Below are 11296 nucleotides of genomic sequence, written 5' to 3' on the forward strand. Positions count from 1 at the left end.
GGAGAGTTAGGCAGAGCTACAGTCAGAGCCGATCTTAATTAAAGCATAAACAGCATCCGCTGAGAGGCTCAGTGAACAGGTCGCTCTCTACTGTACGCTATTAACCCCCTACACACACACACACACACACCCTTATACACACCATACACACACACACACACCCATATGCACACACTCCAAAACAATCAGTCTGATCTGTGCAATTATGCACATATGAAGGATTTTATAAATACAAATCACACAGCAAGGCTTGGCCCCCTCGTGGAGTCTTGAACTACCATCAGACAAATCTGCGATTGATGAGGACAGACAGGATGGGCGCATTTTTGTGAACTACCACTGAGAGATTATCATAGTTTGGTGTCTTGGACACAACAGGGTAATAATATTATAAAAATAATACATTAATTTATGCACACACACACACACACACACACACACACACACACGCACACACACACACACATGCTATTAGAAACATCTTGCAGCTGTTGTTAGTGTGCCTTTATGAGGTGCGTTTTATAGGTGTATAACTACAGACTACAGCCTACCTGGCACTCGCCTTCCACCCAGTTCACCATTGCTCAGTCTCTGACCACAGGGTGGATCATTTCTCAACACAGCAGTGACATGGATATAGTGGTGGTGTGGTAGTGGTGTGATGGTCTGGCGATGGTGTTGTGTTGGTGTTTGTGATGGTATGGTGGTGTGGTAGTGGTGTGATGGTCTGGCGATGGTGTTGTGTTGGTGTTTGTGATGGTATGGTGGTGTGGTAGTGGTGTGATGGTCTGGCGATGGTGTTGTGTTGGTGTTTGTGATGGTATGGTGGTGTGGTAGTGGTGTGATGGTCTGGCGATGGTGTTGTGTTGGTGTTTGTGATGGTATGGTGGTGTGGTAGTGGTGTGATGGTCTGGCGATGGTGTTGTGTTGGTGTTTGTGATGGTATGGTGGTGTGGTAGTGGTGTGATGGTCTGGCGATGGTGTTGTGTTGGTGTTTGTGATGGTATGGTGGTGTGGTAGTGGCGTGGTAGCGAGTGTTGAGATAAAAGTCCAGCAGTTTTTTTGGTCCACCAGTTCTTATGTTTTTTATGTTTTATGTTATGTTTTTGTTATTGTTTCAGCTGGGTTTAGAAAAAAAAATCTAGCCTGGAATCTGAACACTATGGTGGTAGATGGTCACAGAGACTCTACTATGACAAGCACACTAAGGCTGTGTCTGAAATGCTCTGCTTGTTTGCTCATTCAGACCGAATTCGGCCAACACTAGCATGCACTGGAAACATTACGTAACTATGGAAACATTATCTTAAACTAAGGGCAGTGGTAGCTGAGTGGTTTAAGGTACGTAACTAGTAATTGGAAGGCTGCCAGTTAAGCAGTTATTTCACTGCCAGGTTGCCATTGTTGGTGTTGTTGACTTTTAACAATGCCCAGCTCTACCGCTGCATCCATGCTCCCGTTTTATCGGTACAAACTACTGTAATGCTTATTTCTTGAGTGTTCATTTATTCTCGCTCATGGGACATTACATTCTGTGACTGTGACCTTTGGAATCACCTGAAATAGCAGTGCTGAACCTGTCACAATCTCCATCATGCTGCCAATCCTACTAAATACAACGTCTGCCATGGGAAACCGCAATGCATTGTGGGCCTCTGCCAATAAGTAGTGTACATCAGTTGTTCACTACATTTATGTTGCATTATGGGTAACAATATTGTGAATTACAGTATATAGGGAATCTGTATTGTCCACTGAGAATTCAGACAACGCTACAAAACGGCTGATGACAAATAGACCAGTAAACTGTCAGTAGGCTATGCTGGGTTTCACTTCCTCAAGCACGACTGGATCTGGTTCTTCAGACACACACACACACACACACACACACACGAACTAAAACACACATACTCCCACACAAACAAAGGTGCTCCACCTGCATAAAGTGCAGGAGCGACCGCAGAAGGCCGAGGCGTGTTGTTTGTCCACGGTCGTGCTGGTGATCGGCAGGGGATGCACCATCATCCTGTGGAGAAACACTTGGCTTTCAGACAAACGCTGTGCAGCAGCATGCCAATGGCCCTCCCTCATGGTTCTGTTACCTCCTTCAGGGTCCTGTTACCTCCCTAAGAGTTCTGTTACCTGCCAAACAGGGGCATGAGCTTGGCTGAGGTCCTGCCCCCCCCCCCCCCCCCCATTCTGTCTGCTGTGCGCAGTGGAGGGAGGAGTTTGACCCTTGACCCCGATGTCAGATAGCTTGGGATCCCTTCCTATGCTGCTTGTTGAGGCGGATTTGGCCTGGCGTGTCTGGGTAAAGCCCTGGCGTGTCTGGGTAAAGCCCTGGCGTGTCTGGGTAAAGCCCTGGCGTGTCTGGGTAAAGCCCTGGCATGTCTGAGTGGTCATGGCGTGTCTGAATGAAGTCCTGGCATGTCTGGATGAAGTCTTGGCTTGTCTGGACAAAGTCCTGGCGTCTCTGGATAGAGTACTGGTGTGTCCGGGTAAAGTCCTGGCATGTCTGAGTGAAGTCCTGGTGTGTTTGGGTAAAATCCTGGCGTGTCTGGACCAGTAGGTCCCCATGTCCCCGTGTCTAGCAGGGTGCAAATGGGTCAGAATGTAACAGGGCAAATGGAAGCAGATGGACACGAGATGAACTGTGCAGGGCCCATCTCTATATCCGCTCTCTCTCACACACACACACACACACACACACACACACACACACACACACACACACACACACACACACACACACATAGATGTCTTTTTTGTAACCCTAGCCATAGTCCTGATCCCTTTAGCTGAGTAATGCTACATTAACCCTACCCACAATCCTACCTGTGACCCTACCCATGACCCTAACCGTGACCCTAATCATGACCCTACCACAAGCTCTGTAACCATAAGGAAATATTTTCTCCATCCTTTCTCCTGGGGCCCACTCACACAAACCCACCCAAATGTCCATGCTGTCGTATTGTCCTGGGGACATTGACCCTCTAATCACAGCTAGTTCTTTATTTGCCCAGTCAGTTCAGGACCCGTCATCCACGGTAACCAGGTATAGCAGTAACGTGATTGTTATTCATGACCTGTTGTAGTCCACCCTCCAGCAGTGGGCACTGTGTACGGACAGAGACGCACTTTTTCTACAGGAGTTATTCATCTTTGTTCATCGTAAGTAACCTTTATTTTTTTTTTCATTATGGAGCAATATAAAATAATATTAGTATGTTACACAACATTTTATATTATATTTCAACCTTAGGATTACATTGGAAATTGTGTTTAATGGCAATAATTGAAGCCTTATAAAACTAAATGAAACAGATGAAGAAGAGAGAGGGATAGAGGGTTTTTCCAAAGCTTTGGGAACACAAACATGAATATTTGTCATGCCATTTGAACTGGACTGAACTGAATTGACAGAGAGAGAGAGAGAGAGAGAGAGAGAGAGAGAGAGAGAGAGAGAGAGAGAGAGAGAGAGAGAGAGAGATACTATAAATCCTGGATGCCATGAGAGGAACAGTTGTGCAGACACTGGGATTAATGGATATAGAAAATGAAAAATGTTTAAATCTATGGCCCAAAATCTAATTTAATAATAGATACAGAACACATCAGAAAGTTAACAGTGCATTCTTTGTTTGTTGCTGTTGTTTTGTTTTTAGTGTGTTTTTGCTTTTAGTGTGTGTTTTAGTTTCCTGCTGTTAATCTGCTGTTAACCTTCCTCTCAGATGTGACGCTGCGGTGAGGTGTCTCGGGAGAGTTAGAAATAAACTAACCGTGGTACACTTTTATACTCTACACGCACTCTATGTCGATAGAGTTTTCTATTGATTGATTTACTAATTTTTGTAAACCAATTTTTTGTTAAATATTTTTTTAAAAATCGTTTTTTAGCCATTATTTTACTTTTGCAGTGCTTTGGCAAAATTGTTCAATCATAGTCATGCCAATCAAACATTCTAAATGAAAAAGAAAGAGTCAAATGGTCAGAGAGAGAGAGAGAGAGAGAGAGAGAGAGAGAGAGAGAGAGAGAGAGAGGGAGAGAGAGAGAGAGAGAGAGAGAGAGAGGGAGAGAGAGAGAGAGAGGGAGAGAGAGAGAGAGAGAGAGGGAGAGAGAGAGAGAGAGAGAGAGAGAGAGAGAGAGAGAGAGAGAGAGAGAGAGAGAGAGAGAGAGAGAGAGAGAGAGAGAGAGAGAGAGAGAGAGAGAGAGAGAGAGAGAGAGAGAGAGAGAGAGAGAGAGAGAGAGAGAGAGAGAGAGAGAGAGAGAGAGAGAGAGAGAGAGAGAGAGAGAGAGAGAGAGAGAGAGAGAGAGAGAGAGAGAGAGAGAGAGAGAGAGAGAGAGAGAGAGAGAGAGAGAGAGAGAGAGAGAGAGAGAGAGAGACAGAGAGAGAGAGAGAGAGAGAGAGAGAGAGAGAGAGAGAGAGAGAGAGAGAGAGAGAGAGAGAGAGAGCATTATACAGGAGTCAGTATGACCCATCAGGACCGTCTACATTATTCTACAAATCAAGTCACTCTAGAACCCTCTAGAAAGAACACGCTGCTCTGGGTCCCTCTAGATAGAACACCCTGCATACATCATGCACATCCGAAATATCACTTACAATCGACTTCTTACACATTTACGCACCAAAACACACAGAGGCACATTTTGTTTCAGCAACATGAGCAGAACACACACATGACTGCTGTCTTCGTGCCAGAAACATCACCCGAACACGCTCTCGCTCCCGGGACGCGATGAACCCCTAGCATGGGTACATGTCGGCCTCCTTCATGCAGCCTTGGCCGAGTCATGTCATTACCGCAGATACCATATGCCTTGCTGCTGCCTTTATTTATGTAATTACCGCTACAAGATCAGCTTGGCGTGGCAGAGGATTATGGGTGTGTGCGCCATGAGGGTGAACCCGTGTGGTTCTGTTTGTCCAGAGAGTTGGCCCTCCCCTCCTATCAGCTCCGTGCCAGCACGGTCCAGGGCCCAGAAAGGAGATGGGGCACCTGGGCTCCCTAGCGCCCCCTGAGAAGCTGCTTGTAATTACAGAATAAAGTGATTATGAATCAGATGATCAAAGCACTGATCTGGAATCATACTGAGCACAGATGAGAGCATGTGGATATGAACCCCTCCTTAAGGTATCTGAATCTGGTCTATTTCTCTGTTAATCTTTTTAACTCGTTCTCCGTCTTTGTAACATTTCTACTGTCTCTCCCTTCACACACACACACACACACACACACACACACACACACACACACACACACACACACGGATGAATTGCACAAGAGCCGATACTCTCTTCCTTCAGCATGTACTGAGCAGACTTTACTCTTGTTAGGAGTACTGATGATGGCATGGGGCAGGCATTTATCAATGTCAGTCATGGCTAAGTGGACATTCTGATTGGCTAAGCAGGAGTCTCAGGGTGCTAATGCAACACACAAACTGGGTTCAGAACTATGATTAAATGTGTGTGTGCGTGTGTGTGTGTGTGTGTGTGTGTGTGTGTGTGTGTGCTTGTGTTTGCATGCTGCCCTTCAATATCAGATCTATTGCACTATCCACAGATGGATTCAGGCAGCAGACAGTTCGCAAATATGTTTAAAGTATCACACACACACACACACACACACACACACACACACACACACACACATACACACATACACACAAACCTCACAATATACTGTTACAGAGAAATGTTGATAACTGAGTGTATGCGCACATGTGTGTAACATTAATGCAATTCTAGTTCTTACCTTTCTAAGCCCAAGCAGTGGTCTGAATGATTGAAGAGCTAAAAGACAAAAATAATTAAAACACTTAGTATAAAAACTATAAAAAATATAAAGTTAATCTAAATACAATGTAAAGTTTGTTATTCTACTTATTTACACAAATATCTTATTTATTTAAAATAGTTAAGTAATTATTTTAAGCATTATTTAAGTTTTAGGATTATTTTATTTCTTTTATTATTTCATTAACTATAAACTAAAAATTGTAAAGTCTTACTGGTACCACTAGAGAATGTGCTTTATCAACTATAGCCACTTTTCATGCAAATAATCATGACAAAACCAGATCTTCCATGAGCATACACACAAACACACACACACACACACACACACACACACACACAGGCACACATGCACAAGTGCAAATGGTCCTTCCTGGTTTTTTGGATAAGCTAATAACTGGTACAGTAACGATAACCGAGCCCACTTCAGCATCTTTCCTCTCCACAGCAACCCAATTAGCAAACTGGAAGAGTGTATCTAGCATCCACTTCACTGGGCTAAAGTTCATCGCTCCACCAGGAAGACAGGCATCGGGGAACGTGGGAATTGGAGTCCAGAACATAATTAAAGTCTAGGTAGCTGGTGAAAGGTCAGAGACTGTTCGGTGAGTTGAAAGAAAAGAACGCTAGAGAATTAAATTAGATAGAGGGAAAGGCAGAGGGAAAGAGAATGAGTGAACGTGAGTATATGGGTTTGAGAGAGAGAGAGACAGTGTGTGTATGTGCGTGTGTGTGTGAGAGAGAGAGAGAGAGAGAGAGAGAGAGAGAGAGAGAGAGAGAGAGAGCCTTGACTTTCAACTGATTGTGTTGCTAATGTCTAGATGAAGTGAAAGTAGGTACAATAGTCCCTTTCTTTTGCCTGGATAGCATTGCCATGCTCGTCTAGTTCAGCGCGTGCATGGAGGGGACGGGGGAAGGCATGATTCCCATCTGAAAAGTGGCTTCCATTCCAACAATGGCAGAAAATATTGCAGTTTTTATTAGAAGCGCAGGACTATTGTTGAGCTTCCTACTCTGTTAATTATAGTTGCCAAAGTGTTTCTGCAAAAATGTGACATAACTTTATATTAATATTGCATGATTAATTAGTTGAGAAATTAAATGAGTGAATGCAAAAATCCAAACAATACCCATTCAGCCAGAGGTCTGTGTGTGCGCACGTGTGTCAGCTTGTGTGTGTGTATGTGTACGAATTTGTGCACGCGCGTATGTGCGTGTGTGTGTACGAATTTGTGCACGCGCGTATGTGCGCGTGCGTGTGTGTGTGTGCGTGCGTGTGTGTGTACGAATTAGTGCACGCGTGTATGTGCGTGTGTGTGCGTGCGTGCGTGTGTGTGTGCGTGCGTGCGTGTGAGTGTGTGTGTGTGTGTGTGTGTACGAATTTGTGCACGCGCGTATGTGCGTGTGTGTGTGTGCGCGTGCGTGTGTGTGCGTGCGTGCGTGTGAGTGTGTGTGTGTGCGTGCGTGCGTGTGAGTGTGTGTGTGTGCGTGCGTGCGTGTGTGAGTGTGTGTGTGTGTGTGTGAGTGTGTGTGTGAGAGGGAGACAGAGAGAGAGGAGGACACCTGCAGCCTTCTAGCAGGTGAACCTGGAGCCCTTTGACCTTTTGTTCTGCAATTGACCTCCAAACCCTGGAGCTTCTGGAGCTTAGTCTGCTGAGCTGCAGGTGTTTCATTTGTGCTTCTACTTGTATGCACATGGTGAAAAAGTGCAAACGGAGAGAGTGAGTGGGATAGAGTGAGAGAGACAGCAAGACAGAGAAAGAGACTTTCTCTCTCTCTCTCTCTCTCTCTCACACACACACACACACACACTTTAATTTAATCACTGTGATGATGTGTAAAAAGGTCAGTGAATACAGTTCTTCAAAGTGAGTACATGGAGGATAGACAGAAAGATGGAGAGAGAGAGAGAGAGAGAGAGAGAGAGAGAGAGAGCGAGAGAGAGAGAGAGAGAGAGAGAGAGAGAGAGAGAGAGAGAACATATCTTTGTAGTACCAGAACAGACAGCAGACATGGTGACACAGATTAAAATTACTTCTCAATTAAAATACATGTCTTTTATGTTTCCTTAAATATTAAAAATAAACAAGGTACCATCAGCATTATATAGCACCCACTCTTCTTAGGAGGGATACAGAGAGACAATGAGAGAGAGTAGTGAAGAACATACTTCAGTATGAAATTATCCCTGACCCCCTACTTATTATAGCTATTTGTCATCTACAGATGCTAAAGAGCTAATCTGCTAAATTTAACCCACTGAAGTTAACCTACTAAAGCTAACTCGCTAATGTTAACCCACGAAAGTTAACCCGCTAAAGCTAGCCCACTAATGTTAGCCCATCAAAGTTAACCCCCTAAAGTTAACCCCCTAAAGCTAACCCACTAAAGCTAACCCGCTAAAGCTAGCCAACTAATGTTAACCCACCAAAGTTAACCCCCTAAAGTTAACCCCCTAAAGCTAACCCACTAAAGTTATCCCACTAAAGTTAGCCCACTAATGTTAACTCACCAAAGTTAACCCACCAAAGTTAACCCCCTAAAGTTAACCCCCTAAAGCTAACCCACTAAAGCTAGCCCACTAATGTTAACCCAATAAAGCTAACAGCCTAAAGCTAACCCGCTGAAATTAACCCACTAAAGAAAAGCCGCTAAAGTTAACCAGCTAACCCACTACAGCTAACCCACTAAAGTTAACCCACTAAAGCTAACCAGCTAAAGCTAGTCCACTACAGCTAACCTACTAAAGTTAACCCACTAAAGCTAACCAGCTAAAGCTAGCCCACTAATGTTAACCCAATAAAGCTAACAGCCTAAAGCTAACCCGCTGAAATTAACCCACTAAAGAAAAGCCGCTAAAGTTAACCAGCTAAAGCTAACCCACTAAAGCTAACCAGCTAAAGCTAGCCCACTACAGCTAACCCACTAAAGTTAACCCACTAAAGCTAACCAGCTAAAGCTAACCCACTAAAGCTAACCAGCTAAAGCTAGCTCACTACAGCTAACCCACTAAAGTTAACCCACTAAATCTAATCCACTAAAGTTAACCCACTAAAGCTAACCAGCTAAAGCTAACCCACTAAAGCTAACCAGCTAAAGCTAGCTCACTACAGCTAACCCACTAAAGTTAACCCACTAAATCTAATCCACTAAAGTTAACCCACTAAAGCTAACCAGCGAAAGTTAACCCACTAAAGCTAACCAGCTAAAGTTAACCCACTGAAGCTAACCTGCCAAAACTATTACACTAGCTAGCTAACTCTTGTCCTCGTCATGTAAGCCACCATGAAAGGGCTTCTGTAGGCAGTCCCACTGGGAGACGTACTCTCACACACAAACAGGGCAAACAGACCCCACTCTGGAGAAAGACAGCTGTGTTTAGCCAAGGAAGGATGGTGGATTCACTCAGAGACTATGATGAGTGAGCACACACACACACACACTCACACACACACACCACACACACACACACACACACACACACACACACACACACGCGCACACACGCACACACGCGCACATGCATGCAGACACACCCACACCTGCCCTGTTTAGGCGTCCCTTAGTGATCATATCTTAGTGATTTTCCCCCTCCAAAAATCAAATTCGGGTTCAGGTGTCCAGTCTCTGGTCAGACTGTGGTCCGGTCAGACCTTGGGTTCCTGACAAAACTAAAACTTAATAAATTAATTAATCTCTCGCTCCCTCTCTCCCCTCCTTCTCTCATTTTCCCTTCATTTCTGAGGGCAGTGGTAGCTCAGTGGTGAAGGTACCTGCCATATAATTGGAAGGTTTCTGGTTCCAGCCAAGTTGCCACTGTTGGGCCCCTGAGCAAGACCCTTAACGCTTAAGTTGTACTCAGTCATAATTGTAAGTTGCTTTAGATAAAAGAATCAGCTAAATGCCAGAAATGTAAATCTCTCTCTCTCTCAATTCCCTTCTGCATTGTGTTATTGGTGTGACTGCATCATGTACAATATTACCAAAGCATAGAAAGGTTAGACTACCCCTCTCTCTGTAAAAAAACCAGAGTAAAGTATGCATACAGAGTAAAGTATGGTTCATGCTGCTCTACACTTAGAACACTCTCCAAGAATCCCCTCAAATCTCTCTCACACACACAGCAACCTAACAGGAGTGACCCACACTAAAACAGTGCCACGTGAACCCGCCCCTAACGGGAGTGACCCACACTAAAACAGTGCCACGTGAACCTGCCCCTAATGGGAGTGGCCCACACTAAAACAGTGCCACGTGAACCCGCCCCTAACGGGAGTGACCCACACTAAAACAGTGCCACGTGAACCCGCCCCTAACGGGAGTGACCCACACTAAAACAGTGCCACGTGAACCCGCCCCTAACGGGAGTGACCCACACTAAAACAGTGCCACGTGAACCTGCCCCTAACGGGAGTGACCCACACTGGCAGAAGCATTAACAACAGCATTCGCTCTGTGGAGACACTGGTCCTGGGAATGTTTTCTCTCCCTCTCTCTAAGTGCTACCTGCCTCCTCACAAGGGCTATTATTCCAGGTCAGGTTTTTGCCAGCGCCCCCGTCCTGGGTAACCATGTGTCTCACAGTCATTAATATCACCCAGGTACACAGAGCACAAAGAGCGAGAACATTGAGAAAGAGACAGCATGTGAGACAGAGAAGGAGAGAGACAGAGAGGAGGTGTTATTTATCTATGCTCTTTCAGCCTATTTACTCTTCTGCTGTCAATATGTCCATATCCACAGTTCAGCAGATTACACTTTTTGGTCTCTGCGATTATCTCTTGCTCTCCATAGTTTTCTGCTTTTCATCTTTCGCTCTCTCTCTCTCTCTCTCTCTTCAGCCTTTACAGTTGTTTTTGTTTTGTATGACATTTTGGTGTGAAACGGTTGCTCCTCTCTCCTCTCCTTGCCTGTCCTCTCTCCCTCTCTCTCTCTCTCTCTCTCTCTCTCGGCGTCTCCTGTTCTCTCCGTTTCCCTGTCTTCTCCCCTTCTGTCCTCTTTATCTAAAAGCATCCAGGCACAGCCTCTGTCTGACAGGTTCCCATCAAGCCAGGCAATTTAGCTTGTCCCCGCCTCCAACCTGATGCCGAGAAACTCCTCCACAGGCTGTGTGTGTGTGTGTGCCTGTGTGTGTGTCTGTGTGTGTGTCTGTGAGTGGTGTGTGTGTGTGTGTGTGTGTGTGTGTGTGTGTGTGTGTGTGTGTGTGTGTGTGTATTTTCAAGAACCAGACTAGATTGTTAAAATGTGAGTAGCGGGGAAAAATAGGGGGAAAAAATGAAATACATCAAAAAATAGATCTGATATTTTTAACCTGCTAGTTATTTTAGTTTATTTATTAAGTAAAAGCAAAAACATTTGGGTATTAAGCCACACATCTGCTTATATGCCACAATATGTTTTTAGTGAAATACAGTAGGACGTCAGATTCAATTAAATTTTTAGCTATCCGACTTATACATAGATAGACTCTATAAACAGGCATATAGATATTT

General features: G+C 44.7%; 1 protein-coding gene across 42 annotated transcripts in view; it reads right to left on the reverse strand.

Annotated features, from left to right (window-relative positions):
- Positions 1-11296, reverse strand: part of ptprda (protein tyrosine phosphatase receptor type Da) — a 405006-nt gene that overhangs the window by 169173 nt on the left and 224537 nt on the right. For all 42 annotated transcript variants that reach the window (XM_081714645.1, XM_081714647.1, XM_081714666.1 and 39 more), the window contains exon 9: positions 5764-5801. The gene's annotated coding sequence lies outside the window, so the exon portion shown is untranslated. The remainder of the gene's footprint in view (positions 1-5763; positions 5802-11296) is intronic.

The sequence above is a fragment of the Electrophorus electricus genome, chromosome 5, assembly GCF_041902795.1.
Source record: "Electrophorus electricus isolate QZ-2024a chromosome 5, ASM4190279v1, whole genome shotgun sequence".
Taxonomy (NCBI): domain Eukaryota; kingdom Metazoa; phylum Chordata; class Actinopteri; order Gymnotiformes; family Gymnotidae; genus Electrophorus; species Electrophorus electricus.